Source organism: Juglans regia, chromosome 3 (genome assembly GCF_001411555.2).
Source record: "Juglans regia cultivar Chandler chromosome 3, Walnut 2.0, whole genome shotgun sequence".
NCBI classification, from domain to species: Eukaryota; Viridiplantae; Streptophyta; class Magnoliopsida; order Fagales; family Juglandaceae; genus Juglans; species Juglans regia.
In genome coordinates this window covers 15,237,614-15,256,594 of record NC_049903.1, presented here as the reverse complement: position 1 = coordinate 15,256,594, position 18,981 = coordinate 15,237,614, and positions in this window count along the sequence as shown.

Genomic DNA, 18,981 nt, shown 5'->3' with positions numbered 1-18,981 from the left:
ATTTGATATGTGAGTATGCATGATTTATTAAATTGAAGTATTTATATTTGATTTGAAGTTTTGGAAGTATATATTCTTGGATTTGGAAATACATTAGTATTATTAGAGTTGATTATGAGGTTATATGAGTTGACTCTCTGGACCCTCGGGGTCGAGGCATTACAGCTTGCTTCTATTCCCTACCTCCGAGCGATGAACCATGATTGTCTAGTTGTACGGAATTCCTGGGGAATGAAGGGATAGGTGAAATAGAAGGGGGTGGAAATTTCCTCCAATCGGAAGACTTGCTTTTCCATAGGGATTGCATGCCCTGTATCTTTCAATTTAAGTAAAGATTAGGTGGGTTAATATTTTATGTCAAAAATCTTATTTTTAAAATCCTCTATAATTCTTAGGGTATTTTATTATCTAGAATTTTTAAATTTAAATAATTAAACCAGCTAGCAAATTCAAATTAAATAATTAGAATTTTTACTACATGAAACTTTCTCACTTTTAAAGTAGGCTAAAATATATGAGATATCCTAAAAAAAGGGAAAATTATGGAAATTGTTGACAGACGTTGCTTATATTCTTGATAAGCTATAGCTACTACTGGCTGAACAAGTAATCAAAAGGTAGCATGATCACGTTTCATCATCATCGATTGCTCAACCTTATTTAGTTAGCATGCATTAGAGACTTGTGAGACTGAAAGGGGTTTGTTTTCTATGTAATTTATGTTAAGAAAGATTTATTGTGATAATTTTTTTTCATGTGTACGTTAATGCTTCTTTCTTTTATTTTACCTTGGACTTGTTTTTTCTCATTTAATTTACATCCAATTCGATTTTTAGTAGTATTTTCATTTAAGTGGTAATTACTATATATAAGAAATTGACCGTCTAGCGAAAATGCCGCAGGTGCGAAGCTCTCTCGATAGCTTCAATAGTTCACTGAAAACCTTTGGTGTAATGAACTACAAGCCCTTAAGAAGGAAAGACATAATCAAATCCGATTTGGTAATTAAGACAAGATCCGATTCTCAGAAAGAGAGTCAAAGAGACCTGGCTTTCTACCCTTTGACATAGGATTGTTCACCCGACCCGACCCGGTATGAAAATGAGTATTCCGACCCAACTCGACTTAGAGACATTCTACTTGGCTGATTAGCCGACCCAAAAACACATTCAGAAGAAACGAGTATTTCGACCCAATTTTTTTTTTTTAATAATGATCTAGAAAATTTTGATTACCATTTTATACAAAAAATTTGAAATGGTCTGTGCCAATGCTCTTTTGTGATTTTGTGCAAGAGATAGTAATCGTCCACTAATTTGTAGAATTTGTTTGTTTCTAAATTTTAATGTAATTAAGGTTTACAATGTAACGAATGTCCTACGGTTTATTGTATTTTCAGCAAAGGGCTCTGTATTTCTTCTCGTTGTTAGAATCTGGTTTTCTTTTCAATTACACGACTTTTGAGAATAGTTAGTAAGTGGTGGAAGTGATTTGCAACATCACTTCAAGACTACATGCTTATTGGTATCCTTTTGTCTACTATGTCCATTCAACTCTCCAAAAGTGCATGTTGTGTCTTTACATATTTAATCCTTTACAGTAAAACATAGCCAAATACTAATAACAAAACTTGGTAAGAAAAACAAAGACATTTAACACTACTTTGCAATTAACAATTGTTTACATAAAAAAGAACAGTCCAACCAAAGGCAACTTCCTGGTTATATAAAAAAGAACAATATCCTGCTTACATCATAAAGAGCAATATCTTGGTTACATCAATCCAGAAAGATCCACAAGGAAAATTCATAACTAAGCCCTTTCCAATTGGAGCAGCAATCAATAGAAATCCACCATCACTAGTCACCACATAATACTTAAAATCGAACTGCAAACATGAGCAGAGAAGATTATGCATCAATTATCTTCAAAGTATAAAAAACAATATCAAATGCATAATATTATAATACTATATAATCCAATCAATGACTTAACCAATCATGATTAGCAAGCAAAAATGGTCGTACCCTTGGATTAGCTAGTTTTGGTCCAAAAGTACTTCACGTAATCTTTAATCGACCTCATTCAAAGTTATCTCTACGTGAAAAAAAATTATGTTAAACATATAATTAATTGAAAAGACTATATGAAAATAATTTTCAAATATGAATCTTACCGGTTTCTAACTTGTAGCTTTCAGCATCTTCCATTATATCTTGGGAGTCATAATTAATGGAGGGAGCCATCAACTAGTTTTGTGTGCAAATAAGCGATTCAACTGTTGTCAGGGCCAATGAGCTACGAAATGAATCTAAGACGTGACCTTCAATGCCGACTCAGAAGCAATAGTATATATTAGGGTTGTGCATAATGGGCCTTTAGCCCGACCCGTCCGAAGGATCTGACATTCCCAACCCATGAAAGGCGGGTTCATCGGGTCAAAAGTGGAAGACGGGTTTTAGGAAAAATAACCCGTCGAACCCTTCGAATCCGAAAATGTGCTACAAGTAACAAACCATTCCTCTTCTAGATCGGTGCGGTTTAAAGCAAAACCATCAGCTTTAAGGTTACACATCAAAGACCACAAGTGCAATTCTAAGAAGAATTCACCAAACTAAGCAACACCCAACAAGTTTAAACCCAGAAATCAAGGCAAACATATACCTCAAGGCTCAAACGACGAAGAAACCCATAGCTCAAAGCCCAGATTTCAGCTCACAAAGAAAAAGCATATAGAAACAAGAACAAAGACAGTTTGTTTTTTCAAAAGAAAAAATGAGCACAAGGATAAATCACCCCATAAGATTGACGCGAAGCCGAATGCTGAGTTCGACAAAGAGCTCGAACATTTGTCCCAAATCAGCGGCATTCCCGTGGGAGTAGAGCAAAGTGGCTGATGCCTTGTGATTCTCGACGTGGATGGCCACGATGTCGTTTCCTTTACAGTTTCGGAGCTTGAGGACATCCACGTTGATGCCGTCCCTTGTCGGGGCCTCGGGAATATAAAATCGGTCACCACGCATGTCGTCCTCTATCACAGTGTATGACGGAGGGCTCGGTGGGAAGAAGGCGAACTTGGCGGCGATTGAAGACGTGACTCCGCCCATTCTGTTATCATCGATGGCTAGAGACTCATAAAGCCCAAAACCCCTCAGATCAGGCACCTAGACAGAGACAGAGACGGAGATAGAGGACAAAAGGTTTTAGGGGAAAAAAAAAAATGAAGACCCGACCCGCACAGTACCGGGTCGGGTCGGACCGGGTTGGTGCACAAACAGTGTCGGATCGGGTCGGACTGGCCCCAGACCCGATTGGATGGCATCGGGTTGCAGCCCTAGTATATATGGTAATAGCTAACACATCTCAAGCTATATTGGCAAGGATCAAATATCTGCTTGAGTTCACCTTCCACCATATTAGAATATCAAAGTCAGGTGTCAATCTTTCATCTCTTTCCATGAAATACTTATCCAATTCTAATTTAGACTCTACCACACCTTTTGATGCTTGATATTGGTGATACATACTGAATAGATCATCCTCATTATCATAAGAAGTGTTGCTTTGGGTCTCACCAACACTTGACTGACCTCTACTTGAACCTACATTGGATTTTGAATACTACTTATATATCTGCTCAATCATCCTCTTTAACCTTGTAACAAGTTCAGAGGCTCGCTCATGGCCAATAATATTTGTAAACCAAAACTCCAAAACTTCCAACTTGGAGCGCGGATCAAGCATTTAACATTGAAAATTGAAAAACAATAATACCCAAAATCCAACAACAAGTTCAGCTAATCCATATCTTCGATCAGAGAGCTAGAGCCTGTGAGCGCTAGAGCTAGGGCTGTGACTACAAGGGACTAATGGAACTTCTCTGTGGAAGGAATAAAATGAGGGAGAGGGAGGCAGAACAATGGCCTTCGTAAACTATAAGCAAGAGAGAAGGAGGTTGAGAAATATGCTTCTTTCAGTTATCGGGTATTAACCGACCCTAACCGTAGTGTTTCAAAAGTAAAACCGAAGACTTATGTTTCCGTTTATTTCAATCTGGGTCAGGTAATTCGGGTTGGAAATTTTGAAACTTTCGGGTTCGGTCAAGGTTTTGGGTTAAATGTACAATCCTAATAAGAATGACATTTAATGATATAAGAATGACGCTAGGTATTACAATTAATGACAAAAGAACCACTTGCTGTTGAATACCCTGTGCCAATAGTGATAAACATTTGGACATGGTTGAGTATCATTTAGGAGAATGGTTACTATGATTAGTACTTATGTTGAGAGAGGCTTAGACTTCATTTGCTTATAATGCTATATATATAGTAAAATGGTATCCCGATCGAGTACATAATTAACCCCTTGTGAAGAGTCTTGATAGCCACTCCCAGGCCGTAAACATGAACACCTAACTAGACTAGACAGGATCACTAGCTAAAGAAACTCTGTAGATTATATTAGATCTTTAAGAGATCAGAGAGATGAAAAAGAGTATGTGAGAGGAATATTCTTCCATTAACCCCTTTACCTCATTCATGAGCAAGGCTATTTATAGGTGATCCACATTACTCTTTGGACAACATTCCTTTTGAACACTATGACACAAAGAGGCCCCATTTAACGCTATCTCCTAAAGCAGCATGCCGCTGAGTGAAGTGCTTCTCTCACATATTCTAGTTGATCAATGCAGCACAATCATAAACTTGCGAGAATTAATGTTACAAGGATGCCTTACATTACACACATCCACCTAACCAGTAGGTGATTTATTATTTTTAATTTTTTTATCTAAAGACACACATATTTAATTAACATTAAAATAGAATGATAAAAAATGACAAATCACATATTGATTAAGTGGAGGTGTGTAGTGTAAGATTTCCAATAAAAATTTTTCTATTACTATACGTTAATTAATTATGTCCACATTAATTTTAATGTTACATGTCTTAAGGCCCTTGCGCCTTTGGGTGATGGGAAAACATGCACTATTCGATCTGTGGTTGTATTTGTTGTTACTGGTCATACATAGTTTTGATTTAAATGGATCTGGGTCAAAATGAGTTGGCTCAATAAGATACAATTAATAAATAAATCAATTGAGGGCCAACCCACAAAACTCACAATTAGTACATATAACTTGAATACATTCTATTTTCAACAAAATCAAGGATTACCCTTGATGCAAATCAGGAGGGAAATATGGATGCGGATATTGATGCAGAGGCAAATCCAGAAGGGGATGATAATTTAAATCCGAAATCAACTGAGCTGGAGAGGAGTTTTGGAAGTTCACGTTTATAGAAGTCTAATTATTCGAATTCTGTTGTTTGGTCAATTATGTTATTTCATTCGAGTTTATTGCTTTCTTAATTTAATTTTCCTAGTTTTTTTTTTTTTTGCTTTCCTAGCTGGGATTGGAAGATTGTAATGTGATTTGATATTTAAGGAAATAATGAACAGGAGGAAGGGAGATGTTGTTGTTGCCTATTCGAGATTTTCGAATTGTTGTTGGTGTGATTCCAACGCTGCAGAGCGATTCTACGTTGGCCCAACTGTTTAGTTCGATGAGAGATTGAACCCGGGGGTTAGGCATCATTCTTGGCATCAGAGAAAGGTTCCTTCACTATGGAGTTCTTCGTCTCATGCCTATAACCCGTAGTGGTACTTCATATGCCATGGCAAACAATCCAAATCCAAACTACCAAAAGCCCATGAACCAAAACACAAGCCAACCCCAGCTACAACACCAAATCGACCAACTCACCACGGTCTTAGAGCAAATTAATCACCGGCTTAATGTTATGGATGAGCGTTATGTGCGAGAGGAGTATGGCCCTTTCAATCGACAAGGGCGTGGAGCAGTTCATGGGGAAAGAGTGGACGAAAGTGACGGAGATGCGAAGGAAGAAGGGGATGAAGAAGAATATCAGGAGCTTGAGAACCATGGGCCGCGAGTCCGACGTCATAGGCGGAACTTTTGCCTAGGAAATGTCAAACATGGTGCAGATTATCAACCTCTTGATGAACTGACCAAGAGGATGAAGATCGATGTGCCGGATTTTTATGGGAAGTTAGAACCCAATGCCTTCGAGGACTAGTTAACAACAATCAAGGATTATTTCGATTGGTTCACTGTTTCGGAGGATAGGAAGGTTCGTTACGTTCGGATGAAATTGAAGGGGCATGCAAGACCATGGTGGGGAAGTGTGGAAGAACAGTTACGCCATACTCGACGTCCAATAGTTTCCAATTGGGAAGAGATGAAGGAGCGACTAAAGGAAAAATATTTGCCAATTGATTATGAGCAAATTATGTTTGAGGAAATGTTGCAGCTCAGGCAGGGGTCGTTGAGTGTCGATTAGTTTACGGACTGCTTTCATGAGTTGACTGTCCGCAGCAAGATCGTAGAAACTTAACAACAAACTTTAGCTCGATACCGCACTGGCTTACAAAGCGAGCTACGCAGAGAAATGTGGACTGCTCGCTTAATCAACGTACAGGAAGCGTACCAGTTGGCTCTCCGTATTGAGAGACAAACCATTCCTACGGTTGGGAGGAAGATGACGTCGACAGATGCAAGACAAGAACGTGTTACTCCAACCCCATTCCAAAGAGCACTAGTTCCGAAAGATCACTTTAGAGGCTCGAGAGGTGGGGATTTAAAAGGAAAAACAAAAGTTACCAGTGACGGCCCCCAGTGTTATAAGTGTAATGGCTTTGGACATTATGATGTTGTGTCCGACAAGAGATAAGAAACTAGCCTTTATATGTGAGAAGGAGTTATTAGTGGTGGAAGCTGATGAAGACATGGAGGGGGAAGAGTCCAATGAAGATAATCACAGTGAGGAAGAGCATTTGGGTGCGTCGGAAATACCCAGTTGCGTGATCAAGAGAGTATTGACGGGATCCAAAAAAGAACTCTAGGCCAATCCCGAGTGGCTGCGCACCAATATTTTTCATACACGAATGGAGCATAATGGTCGAGCGTTGAATGTCATTATTGATAATGGGAGTGGTATGAACGTGATTTCTGAAACTGCTGTCGAACGTTTGGGATTAAAGACAAAAGCTTAATGACACTCGCAGACGTTACTCAGTTTATGATATGGAATTTTATGCATTAATACAAACGCTTAAGCACTGGCGACCTTATTTAATCCATAGAGAATTTATTCTTTATACAGGCCATGATTCTTTGAAACACTTAAATTCTCAAAGCAAGCTGAATGCACGACATACCCGTTGGATGGATTATTTGCAGCAATTTGAATTTGTTATCAAGCATAAGTCAGGGGCTGAGAATAAGGTGGCTGACGCCTTGAGCAGGAGACCTCATTTGTTACATATATCGTCCATTAATGCTGCAGAATTCGAAAGTCTAAAAACAGAGTATGCTAACGATGAAGATTTTGGCAAGGTATGGAGTGATCTGTCCAATCAAGACCGCCCATCTGGTAGTGATTATATGCTGCGCGAGGAAGTTTTATTTGTCAAGTCACGCCTATGCATTCCACATGGGTCCTTTCGGGAGTTTCTAATTTCGAAACTCCATGGCGGGGGTTTAGCTGGACATTTTGGGTATGATAAAACTTATGCTATTGTGGCTGATCATTTCTATTGGCCTCGCATACAGAGAGATGTACATACCGTGGTTGATCGATGTCGAATTTGCCAACTCAACAAAGGAACCAAGCACCAGTCTGGACTCTATACGCCACTTCCTATTCCAGACAAACCGTGGCAACATATTAGTATGGACTTTGTTCTTGGGTTGCCAAAAACTCTTCGGCAACACGACTCAATTATGGTGGTGGTAGATCGTTTTTCCAAGATGTCTCATTTTATTACATGTCACAAAACATTTGATGCATCCAAGGTTGCAGTAATATTCCTGCAGGAAGTTGTCCGTTTGCATGGCATTCCAACTTCCATCGTGTCTGATAAAGGTGTCAAGTTTGTAAGTTATTTTTGGAATATCTTTTGGTCGAAAATGGGGACAAAGTTGATGTTTTCAAGTGCATTTCATCCCCAAACTGATGGCCAAACCGAGGTAACCAACAGAAGTTTAGGGAATTTATTACGCTGCCTTGTCGTGGATCACGTTACCAGCTGGGATATGGTACTTCCTCATGTCGAGTTTGGTTTTAACAGCTCTGTTAATAGATCAACAGGTTGTGCTCCACTTGAAGTGGTTTATGGATTTCAACCAAGCACTCCACTTGATATCAACTCATTGTCGTTGCCACCCAGGCCAAGCGAGGCTGCCTTGGATTTTTCTAGTTATATGCGAAATGTTCGCAAAGAATGCAAACGGCGCCTTACTTTCCATACAAATTCCTATGCCGCTTCAGCAAACTCAAAACGTAAGGATCGGCAATTTAACGAATGTGATATGGTTCTTGTTCGTTTAAGGCCTGAGCGTTTTCCTTCGGGAAGTTTTACCAAGCTTCAAGCGTGCCAAGCAGGTCCTTTTAAAATTACCAAGAAATTGGGAACTAATGCATATGTTATTGAGTTACCCTCTGATTTTGGTATTAGCCCTGTGTTTAACATAGAAGACCTTACTGCTTTCAAAGGTGAAGTCAGTGAATTTTCTGCATTACCAGTTCCAGAGGTAACACCAGTTATGCGAATACCAGAAAATACAACACCACGAGATGAGATTGCTGCCATTCTTGACCATCAATTTGTTTCGACTCGCCCGGGAGGATATTACAAGTTTTTAGTCCAGTGGAAGAATCGTCCGAATTCGGACTCTGTTTGGTTGCAAGCATCGGAACTCAAGCATTTACATCCACACCTATTTGCTGCTTACATTCAGCAAAACTTGCCGGAGTCAAGTTCTTTAGGAGAGCCGGCAATTCATGCAAATCAGGAGGGAAATATGGATGCTGATTTTGACGGAGAGGCAAATCTGGAAGGGGATGATAATTTAAATCCGTAATCAACGGAGCTGTAGAGGAGTTTTGGAAGTTCACGTTTTTAGAAGTCTAATTATTCAGATTCTGTTGTTTGGTCAATTCTGTTATTTCGTCCGAGTCTATTGCTTTCTTAATTTAATTTTCCTAGTTTTTTTTTTGCTTTCCTAGTTGGGATTGGAAGATTGTAATGTGATTTGATATTAAAGGAAATAATGAAAAGGAGGAAGGGAGCTTTTGTTGTTGCCTATTCGAGATTTTCGAATTGTTGTTGGTGTGATTCCAACGCTGCAGAGCGATTCTGCGTTGGCCCAACTCTTGAGTTCGATGAGAGATTGAACCTGGGGTTAGGCATCAACCCTTTACTTCTACTTTCAAATTCTATATATTTTTGGATTTATGCATTTGTTGTTGTTGGGATGTAATATTGATCTTGTTATTTGACAATATAATAACTAAAAAGTATCAACCCCTTTTTAGTTAATATTTAAACTTAATTTTTGGAGATATTAGTTTTATTATTATTATTAGTTTGAATATTGATTATAAAATACTTTATCATGAATGTAGTTGGAATTGTGAACGATTTGTATAAATATCCTTGCATTCTATATGAAATTATAATGTTAATTTGGTCAAAATAAATATATAGGTCTGCTAAACTCATTTGCAAGAAACAGGTTAAATTGTCAAATAACAACATTTTATGTCGTGTGATTGATTTATTGTTTTACTTTATTCTCTTGCATCTTTTTCAGAACACTCACAATCAAAGTAACCATAAAAAACGACTAACTATGTATTCCTAGATTATAACAATAATATTGGCAGCAAATATTATATGAAGCCTCTTCCCATGAAATGGGCAAATTAAGATCAATTATATTATATAAAATAAAAGTCATATAAAATTAGGGCCGCGCGCATGTGACCCTCGATCTCTATAAGATCTTTCGTGAGAAAATTACATAGTTAGAACACTTACATGCATGTGCCATCATGTGAATATTCTATATAAGTGCATGTGCCATGATGTGAATGTGCGCATCCAATCGATCTGCATTCAACCTAGCTTGGTTTTATTGTTTGAATTTGGCTTTATATATATATATATATATATATATATATATATATATATATATATATATATAATGTCTACGGCCGGCCAGTCATATAGCTATTTAGGATGATGGGATTTGGCTATTTTAGATTTGGAAAATGGGATATAGTACTACTACATGACTCTACTACTACAATATTCTCAATGTCTCATGATCGATCTTACTTTATCTTATTATGTTCATGTAATATTATTTAATTATAATCTTTTAATGAATTTATTTTTTTATAAGAAAAATATTCAAGGATTAATAATAGACAACATCAAACCACTTAGCTTAAGTACGAGATATATATATATATATATATATATATGTATGGATATAAGAGTGCGTTTATAGATATTGTTTTAAATGAGTGCACGCATTCAAGGTATAAACTCGAGAAAATAATAAAGAGAGAGTGTACGTACGTAGATCATACTTTTAAGTAGTAAATATTATTTTCCTTAGAATTCAAATCTCTTAATTAGAATGAAAAGTCTAGGAGCTAGATCATATATTTCTTATAAACGTCTTCCTTAATATTTCTTAATATTAATACTCCGGTCATTCATTGGGAAATGAGTGAAATTGGCACAAGATTACTCAAAATTAAAGAGCTACAACTATATAAATATATAAATATATAAATATATATATATATATATACTGTATGTATGTATGTATATATGTATGTATGTATGTATGTATGTATGTATTGTTAAGATAAATCTGCCTTATCTCTTCCAATAGACTAGATCATGAGTCCACGAGTTAGGTGCTTATCACGATAGAGTTGTAGTTGGCTTAATCCTATGTATATGTATGGTTATCCTTATCTCCTATATTTTAGGAGATTGTACATATCAGTTCATTCATTGTAAATCTATACCAATAAATACAATACACAAAGACAGGATAATTTATCCTTACTAGCCTCTATTTCAATATTTCTTTCTTGTATTTGTCTTCATGATGAAGTTGTCGGCGACGACAATATTAATGATCTCTCAATACATTAAAGTCAAATTCATTGTTGCATGACCAAATTATTATTATTTTTATACGGGAGGTGGGGGTGTTTCGAATCTGGTTCCCTCATTTAGAGACCAGACCTTATGACATATGATCCAAAGAACCTTAGCATGACCAAACCATCTTTAAATGACTAGCTAGTATATGTAAAAGTGGCTAGATCTACCAAAATTATTATGCATGCACACAATTATTTTCAAATTATATAATAGCAATGTACTATATATATACCGTTCCAATTTTTTTTATTGTATTAAAATTAGTAGTAATATTATTCGGTGTTGTATCGGGTACTATACAAGAAATAAGACTTTTTGCGGTGATTTAATACCTGTCAGAAATAAAATTGCCGCAAAAAGCCTTTAATTGCGGCGATTTTTACACCGTCACAATCTTTTTACATAAAATTTTAGAATTGGTCTTTTGCAGCGAATCTTCATTTTTTGCAATGAAAAAATTTGCTGGTATATTAAAAACCTTGTTACAATGGTTTGTTAATCGCTGCAATTGCAAAAGTGGACTTTTGCAATGATTTTCCAACTTGGAAAATCGCAGTAAAAATTATTTCCAGCAATTTTTTAATCGTTGCAAAAACAAAATAATGCAAATAATACTTATTCTCGGAGATTTATATTTCGCCAAGGTCACTAAAACACGAGTTTGGAAAACACGGAGGGAGAAATTACCTGTTACGTTTTGCGGTGATGTGATTAGCTATTGCGGCAATTTTTTCCGCCGCAACAAACAATTTTACTATAGTGAAATTTATTCTTCATCGGATGCAAAAAGTCCACAATAGATAATTATTGTGGCAAAAATTGTTGCCATAAAACATTTGCGACAACTTAAAGTATTATCAGTGGCGATGTAAACTCGCCACAAAAAGCTAATTAAATTAAAAGCCCCGCTCGTTTACATTTTCATTTCCCTCCATCCAGTCTCCCCCCCATCTCCCCCCTCTTTCTCTCCAATCCCTCCGACGCAAACAAACAACCCACGCCGTCGCACACAGCCAGTCGCCAACATTCCCACCACTCCACCGCCACCTCATGTCGAAGGCCACCCACTCCTTCTCCCCCAGCCCCTGCCGAATCTCTTGCCTCCCCGAGTCTGGTGTCACCCCTCTCTCTCTCATATTTCTCTATATCGCTGCCGCTAGGGGTGCCGTTCGCCACCAGCCACACGTCGAGGCCGTCACCAGTTCTCCGTCAGAGCCCCCTTCTCCTCCATGCCTAGCCCAATTCTCAATCCGAGGCCCTCCCTCTCTCCCTTGCACTGTTCACAGGCCACGGCCACATATCTCACCAGCGCCACCGTGCTCCTCCCGAGCCACTACTCCACTCCAAGCGACCACCCCTGATATTGCCTTATGTTTTCACATTTATGGGTTCTTTTCATTCATGTTATATTTGCTTGATTTCTTGTTTTAGTTCCATTTGGAGATTGGGTTTTGTGTTTATATGTGTGATCGCTAGTTTGTTTATGGGTTTGTTTATATCTGTGTTTATATTTGAAACATTTGAGATTCTTTCCCCCTGAATGAGAACTTAAAACCATCAATATGTGATTTACAGATATTGTCTACATATGATACCAGCCAAAGTTGTCAAGGTGAGTCTTTTAATGTTTCAAATGTGGGAGTAGATTATGTCAAGGTATAATGGTAATTGACCTTGTATGGTCTTCAGGCATATATCAGTGCATACATATACATATGGCCTTATAAATAAAAGTCTCTTGCTAAATGAAAATATGTTAAGTTATTCAAGCAGTAGGTTTTGCTACCAAGTTGGAATAAGATACTTTGTACCAAGTTTCATATCTGGAGTGATTTAATATTTTTTTGGGAGAAAATTATCCCGCTTTCACCTTTTCTTGATGCATCCTGGATCACCACCACCCTTTGAGCTTCCTTGGAAATGATTTAATCTTTTTTTTAACAATCACTACTTAAGGAAAAAGATATTAGCAGTGATACTCCTTGTTTAATATAAGGATTACAGTCTTTGTTTCTAACGTGGATGGTATAGCCATGGCTAGCATATTGGGATGCTAGCCATGGCTAGCATATTGGGATGCTAGCCATACCCTCTCTGCTCATAAATTTTAATCTAATGACTTGCATTGCATTTTTAAATGATTTTTTCCTATAAGAAAATTAGAGGTGGCAGAAGAATTGAGATATCTATATATGAGATTATTGTTGGTTATGTTGTACCTCTTAACATTGGTAATCAGGTACATGTTTCTTTTTTGTTGTTCTTATATATATATATATATATATATATATATATATATATTTTCGTTAGAGCTTTGAAAATGCGGAACACTCTTTGGATGATTTTACATGTTTCTTCTTTCACACCCTATTCCTTTGGGCTTCTGTTATTGTCCCCAACGAGGCTAGTTTTCATGATTCTCTTGCATTCATATATAGCTCCTAACTTGTAACTAGGTGATTCTCTTTATGTACTTTCTGTGTACTTGGGCTTTGCTTATTTACTTTATTCAGTAAAATTTATTTTTACATATAAAAAATAATATATTACCATTGTTATTTAAAGTTGACTTGACCATCTAAATCTTTTTGCAGGTCTGCGTTGATGGAATTTTAATTTATGGTCATTCTCTCACAGTTGATGAATCAAGTATGGCTGGAGAGAGCAAGATTGTGAGCATTCCTACCCGTCTTGTCGTTTTAATTTATAAATTAATATTTCTTTTTTATTTTTTTAAGAATGAACTTTTTTCCAGGTTCACAGGATTCCAAAAATCCATTTCTGATGTCTGGCTACAAAATTGCAGGTGGTAGTGGCACCATGCTGGTAATATAGGATTTTCTTAGCTTTTTTAGCAAGTATATCTTATATATATTCTAATATCTATTAGTACTATATAAAAGATAGTGGGATAAACATTGACGCAATTGCCTAGATTAAACAATTTTCGGGAAAAGGGAAGATTGTGTTGGATATTTTTATCCCCTGAAAGCATAAGTGTATAATTTTCACATATGGATCGGTTATTTTGGTGTCTCTATACTTAATATATGATTGTTTACACTTTTATAAAAAATGATGTTCTTTTTAGGGGTTTACCTTTCTCTTGCCGGAGATGGAAACCACTTTTCTTTATGAATCTATACATGTATTTGAAACATTTTATATCTGGTCAGTCTCTCACATTGAGCCAACTTGCTTTGTGGTATACCCACGTTATATATGCTCCTTTTATTTGTTTATGTACTAGGTGACTAGTGTTGGGATGAATACTGAGTGGGGATTGCTCATGTCTAGTATTTCAGAAGACAATGGTGAAGAGACACCATTACAAGTCTGTTATCTTTCTTGAAACTCGTATTTTGCACATTATGTTTTCTTTTAAATCATTTGTTTTAGGTATGCTTAAATGGGTTTGCAACTCTCATTGGTATAGTTGGACTTTCAGTAGCTGTCTGTATCTTGGTTGTTCTTTTGGTTAGGTAAATTAAACTTGGGATTGCTCTCTCTCTCTCTCTCTCTGTGATAGTGAGTTATTGTGGATGACCTCATAAATTGAATATATGCAGATATTTTTACTGGCCATACCAAAAACTCAGTTGGAAATGTTCAGTTTATAGCAGGCAAAACAAAAGCCAGTGATGCCATAGATGTTGTCATTAAAATTGCTACTGTTGTTGTATGTGTTTGTTTTGTATGTAGATATATATTTATTATTGTGTGGAGAATTTTATTTTCCTATTACCTTTGTTGAAATCTTGTAGGTCACCATAGTAGTAGTTGCAGTATCCGAAGGGCTTCCCTTGGTTGTTACCTTAACGTAAGTTTGCCAGGATTTATATATAATTTTGTTCAGATTCTTGACTTTCTTAATCTCTCCTACATGTCAACCCATGTTCTTTCATTTTACTATTTTTCTTTCCATAGTTCTTCTGTTACCTTCAATTTATATATAGCTCAGATTGGTATTACCGACATCACCAATTTGTTCGTGGCTCAAGCGGTTGAGATCTTCTGCCTACTTTCCCATTAACTTGCAAATGGTGCTGCTTCTAATTTCTTATTAGTGCAACCCATATTGATGTGCATATTGGAATGTATATACTTATATATCGGAGTTGGCAAATGATGAACGCTTTTGTAAAATAAAATGAAAATCTTCTTAAAGTTCCTTTAGGCTGTTACTTGGGATATTAAATGGTCAAATATTCTAATTTTAAACCCATTTATTTTCTGGCAAGAGTGTAATTCTTATACATGTATTCCCACAGTCTTGGTTGCTTATTTCTTGTTTATCATCTGAGACATTATTGATTGCATGGCTGAAAATGTTTTAATTTTTCAATGTTCCCATATGTTACCTTGGACTTATTATTTGTTTTACTATGATACAACCTTGCCTATTCCATGAGAAAAATGATGGCAGACAAGGCCCTGGTATGTAATGTTGGGGATTTTCCATCCTTGGGTAATGTTAGGGATTTTCCATCCTTGTGCTTATGGGAGACCTTACTCACAGACGCTGAGGCACACACACATGTCTGTTGTGCGATTGGAAGTATGTTGTTCATAACCGAAGTTGTGTTGCAGGTGCGAAGGCTCTCTGCATGTGAGACCATGGGCTCTGTCACAACTATTTGCAGTGATAAGAATGGAACCTTAACTTTACATCAGGTGAACTATTAATAAGTTGCTTGATCAATCTTTTCCTTTTTCACGAGGGTGGTATGCTTGTTTTGGCTAATAGTTAATTGTACATTTTGAAAGTGCACATAATGTTTCGTGGGCCGCCTGATGGTAGGGAACTACTCTGAGTGCTAGCTGGATGTATGGGGGAAAAAAGCTCAACTAGATCCTTCTTTCCTTGCACCCAAATTTTTTTTTTTTTGGAGGAGGGGAAGTTATCATTTTTCTTTTTCTTTTAGTTATGCATTTTTTTAATTGTGACATTTCCTTTTATTGATAGATGACTGTGGTTGAGGCTTATGTTGGCATAGATGTGAAACTTTTCTAAATAGGGTAGTTTATGCAAATTTTATGTTGAAGTTACATATGGACTTCCAAAGAACTTTTCTGTGCATTTTTTTATTTTATTTTTTCTGAAACACCTTTTCCAGCGAGTTTTACTTGCCGGAAATAATTTTTTCATATCAGAAGCATATTTGCGGCGACATGAAATCATCGTAAATGCTATTTTGTGGCGAAATCTACACGCTGGAAAAACTTAATGACGACGATAATTTAAAATCATTGGAAAAATAATGCGTTATTTGCGGCGATTTATTAACTTTTTGTGACGATGAATATCGCCAGAAATAACTTTTCTCGGCGATTTTAGTAGTAAATGGGAAGGGCATCTCCATCGATTTTTGGGACATTTGCGACAGACTAAAATCGCCGGAAATAATAGTTTTTTGTGATGATTTTTGCCTATCGTTGAAATTGATCAAAATCAGCTTCAGGATTTCTTCAAACCTGCGGCGATTACTAAATCACCGAAAATGATCAAATGTAGCGATTATTATTGTTATTTGCAACGATTTTGAGTGCTGGAAAAAGTCTAATTTCTTGTAGTGGTACAAAAAGCGTATATAGAATTAATTACTGGAAAATATTTTGACTATAAAGAAATTTTGTAAAAATAAACTTATAAACTATCGAAGTTTAATTTAATGCTAAATTATAAGATTTTTTTTATTTTAAAGTAAATTTTCATCCGAACATTTCAGTTTATAAATCTATGTTTAAGAAATCTCTTCAAACATTATGTAACATTTCTTCCCAATTATTATAAGGATAATATTAAAATATTTCAGTATTATCAATACTACATATCCATCTACAGTACTGTCACATGTTAATTATAAAATAATAATAATATTATTATTATATGTATCAATAATTGAAGATATTCGGATAAAGTGTACTCTCTAGGTAATAACATTAAATGGTTACAACATAATAGACAATAACTTGACAATGCCAAGATAAATGACAATGATAGAGATCAATATTAGTGATAACAAATAAAATAAAAAGGACAATGCTACAGTCACCAACAAATCCATTGGGAGTGGGTAACGAACATCTATTTTTTTTTTTAGTTTTTTTTAAAATACTTTTTAAATCCCCTTAAATATTTTTAAAAAAATATTAAAATCATAAACTCATTGAAAAATATTTTCTTAACCATTAAGTGAAAAAAAAGAAAGATACCCACTCTCGTATAGGTTTTCTGGGTAGGACTAGTACTATTATCCAAATAAAAATTACTAAACATATATCAATGCAATATTTATGATTCTACCAACTTAAAATTAGTTTTACCAATTAGTTGCCTTATATAAATATTACATATACATATATATATATATATATATACACATACATATATTTAAGAACGAACACACACACACGTATATATATATATATATATATATATATATATATATATATATAAGAATGCGAGGCCTGGAAAAATCATCAAAATCGAGCTATTTGAACTCTGATCCAAGAATAATATTGTCGATTTGTAACAGTACTTTTCTGCAGCTTGAAGCTACTGTATTCATCCTTCGTACATTAATCATTCAGCACACAAAAGAAATGGTTGCCTTCCTAATTAATTGGTTCTACTTTCTTTCTTCTTTTTCTTCTGGTTTATATATTATCTTTTCTGGTGGCGAGTTGTGATAGGCCGCTCATCCAAAGATATTATATGTATATATGTATATGTATATGTATGCACTTTCTTTGGTAGCGTCTATCAATAAGAGCTCTATAGCAACAATTGAAATATCAAATGAGTGGATAACATGCATGATGCATACGGATCATAAAAAGACTCGCATGGATGCGCATTAATGGGATGGCGACCAAACCTCTCAGCAAGTGTGAAAATGGGTACTCGTTCTTAATGTCTTGCTCATTTCGGGCCCCGGCCTGACCTATACGTGTTTGTACTTTTGTATGCCTGGTATTGTCCACGTACATGAAGTCAAATCTGTATGCTATAATTTTCGCTTCGTTTATCATTTTAATTCATTTTATTTTATTATTATAATTTTTTTTAATTTTTATATAAAATATAATAAATAATTTAATTTTTTTAAATCATAAAATAATATTAATATTAAAAAATAATATTATAATAATTTTTTATTCTATTATTTACAAACTATTTTCTAAAATAACTCATAACCTAAAATAAAAAATCAAGTTAATTAAGAGATAAGACTTACAATAAATAATAAAAGACTCATATTCTTGAAAAATGTTGAGATATTGGCATGTGGAGTATTTTCGATTTCGAATACTTGAAAAGTATTGAGATATTTTCGCTACTCAAACATAGCCATTTTTAAAGAGAAAATAGTTCATAAGACAAGTTAGACTCAATTACTCTAAATAAATAGACCTCTATATAAAGAGGAGATCTCCACAAATCTACAGAGTCTCTCCACAGAAACTCCGTACGTACCAACTCCATTACCACACATAACGACTCCAAAAGATATTCCTTAAATTGATCCATTGTATTGAAATATATGTAAGGTAATATTGAGAGATTGTAAAATTGCCTATTATAATAGATTTTGCTTCCAAACAACTTGTACGTAGACATTATATCGAACTATATAAATTTATGTATCTCTCTTTATTTATTTTTATTTGTAATTTATTTATGATTTATTTTTATAGATAAACGTAAAAAGTGTAACGCCCCGTTCCTGGAGGTCCGGAGAGTTATCTCTTAATACTTAATATTAACTTCAATAACACAACTATAAAATTCAAAAAACTCCATAAAATGTTAATTCATTTAATCAACCCAAGTATCTATGTTCCTTCATGGAGACAACAAATAAATTCTAAGCTTTCTCATATTTTGATATTTAATCAACCCAAATATAATTTCCA